Source organism: Callospermophilus lateralis, assembly GCF_048772815.1.
Source record: "Callospermophilus lateralis isolate mCalLat2 chromosome 11 unlocalized genomic scaffold, mCalLat2.hap1 SUPER_11_unloc_3, whole genome shotgun sequence".
NCBI lineage: Eukaryota > Metazoa > Chordata > Mammalia > Rodentia > Sciuridae > Callospermophilus > Callospermophilus lateralis.
The window spans coordinates 5,704,255-5,706,757 of record NW_027510155.1 but is presented as its reverse complement, the minus strand read 5'-3'; the positions used below and the strand labels follow the sequence as shown (position 1 = coordinate 5,706,757).

The 2,503-nt window shown below is 51.1% G+C and overlaps 1 pseudogene; it reads left to right on the top strand.

Moving 5' to 3' along the window:
- LOC143386018 (kinesin-like protein KIF3B pseudogene) lies at positions 1-2,248 on the top strand (annotated as a pseudogene).
- The last annotated feature ends 255 nt before the right edge of the window (positions 2,249-2,503 follow it).

Sequence of the window (2,503 nt, the reverse complement as noted above, 5' to 3'; positions counted from 1 at the left end):
ATGTCAAAGTTAAAAAGCTCAGAGTCAGTTGGGGTGGTGGTTCGCTGTAGGCCCAGGAATGGCAAGGAAAAAGCCGCTTCCTACGACAAGGTGGTGGATGTGGATGTGAAGCTGGGTCAGGTGTCTGTGAAGAACCCCAAAGGCACAACCCATGAAATGCCCAAGACCTTCACCTTTGATGCAGTCTCTGACTGGAACGCCAAGCAGTTTGAACTCTATGATGAGACGTTCCGACCTCTCGTGGACTCTGTTCTGCAAGGTTTCAATGGGACAATTTTTGCCTATGGACAAACTGGGACTGGGAAAACCTACACTATGGAAGGAGTCCGAGGTGACCCTGAAAAACGAGGTGTCATTCCCAACTCATTTGACCACATCTTCACCCACATCTCTCGCTCGCAGAATCAGCAGTACCTCGTCAGGGCTTCCTACTTAGAGATCTACCAGGAGGAGATCCGAGACCTGCTCTCGAAAGACCAGACCAAACGGCTCGAGCTCAAAGAGAGGCCTGACACAGGAGTGTATGTGAAGGACTTGTCTTCCTTTGTCACCAAGAGTGTGAAGGAGATAGAGCACGTGATGGACGTGGGGAACCAGAACCGCTCCGTCGGGGCCACCAACATGAACGAGCACAGCTCGCGTTCCCACGCCATCTTTGTCATCACCATTGAGTGCAGCGAGGTGGGCCTTGATGCTGAGAACCACATCCGGGTGGGGAAGCTGAACCTGGTGGATCTTGCTGGCAGTGAACGGCAAGCCAAGACCGGGGCACAAGGGGAGAGACTGAAGGAGGCAACGAAGATCAACCTCTCCCTGTCAGCCCTGGGTAACGTCATCTCTGCCCTGGTGGACGGGAAAAGCACTCACATTCCCTATGGAGACTCAAAGCTTACCAGACTCCTCCAAGATTCCCTGGGTGGCAACGCCAAGACTGTGATGGTAGCCAATGTGGGACCTGCCTCGTACAATGTGGAAGAGACCCTGACCACCTTGAGATATGCCAACCGTGCCAAAAACATTTAGAATAAGCCAAGGGGCAATGAGGACCCAAAGGATGCCCTCCTTCGAGAATTTCAGGAAGAAATTGCTCGGCTCAAGGCCCAGCTTGAAAAGCGCTCCGATTGGCAGGAGGAAGCGGCGAGAGAAGCCGAGGGAAGGTGGTGGCAGTGGTAGGGGTGGGGAAGAGGAGGAGGAGGAGGGAGAAGAGAGTGAAGAGGAAGGGGATGATAAGGATGATTACTGGAGGGAACAGCAAGAAAAACTGGAGACTGAGAAGCGGGCCATTGTGGAAGACCACAGCTTGGTTGCAGAGGAGAAGATGAGACTGCTGAAGGAGAAGGAGAAAAAGATGGAGGACCTGCGGCGGGAAAAGGATGCTGCTGAGATGCTGGGCGCCAAAATCAAGGCCATGGAAAGTAAACTACTTGTTGGAGGAAAAAATATAGTAGATCATACAAATGAACAGCAGAAAATACTGGAACAGAAACGGCAGGAAATTCCAGAGCAGAAACGTCGAGAAAGAGAAATCCAGCAACAGATGGAAAGTCGAGATGAGGAGACCTTGGAACTTAAAGAGACGTACAGCTCACTGCAGCAAGAGGTGGGCATCAAGACCAAAAAACTCAAAAAGCTCTCCTCCAAGCTTCAGGCAGTGAAGGCCGAGATCCACGACCTCCAAGAAGAGCACATCAAGGAGCGCCAGGAGCTGGAGCAGACGCAGAAGGAGCTCACCCGGGAGCTGAAGCTCAAGCATCTTATTATAGAAAACTTTATCCCTCTGGAGGAAAAAAGTAAAATTATGAATAGATCCTTCTTTGATGAAGAGGAAGATCATTGGAAGTTACACCCTATAACCAGACTGGAGAATCAGCAGATGATGAAGCAGATAGTCTCCGCGGTGGGATACAAGAGACCATTGAGCCAACACGCAAGAATGTCCATGATGATTCGTCCAGAGACCCAATACAGGGCAGAAAATATTGTGCTCTTAGAGCTGGACATACCCAGCCGGACCACCAGAGACTATGAGGGTCCAACCATTGCCCCCAAGGTCCAGGCTGCACTGGATGCAGCTCTGCAGGATGAAGATGAGATACAGGTGGATGCATCATCCTTTGAAAGCACTGCAAATAAGAAATCCAAGGCCAGGCCCGAGAGTGGAAGGAAGTCGGGATCCTCCTCCTCCTCCTCCTCAGGAATCCCTGCATCTCAACTGTATCCACAGTCTCGGGGGCTGGTTCCCAAGTAAGGCCGGTGCCTCCTCTCCCAGGGCATGACAGCAGCATTGCCTTCTGAGAAAAGAGACGAGCACAAAGCTGCAGAGAGGACTTGAGCCAAACTCAGAACTGTTCCCCTGAGGAGAAGCAATGGCCTCTTTGCAGAGTAACCAACTTAATCTGGTCGAATGTGCTAGTCCTAATCTGGCACTCAGCTTCTCTGGGAAACGTTCTTTAATTAGCATCTCAGAAATGCATGGGTAAGGTAAAGTGCGATAGTCGAAGTG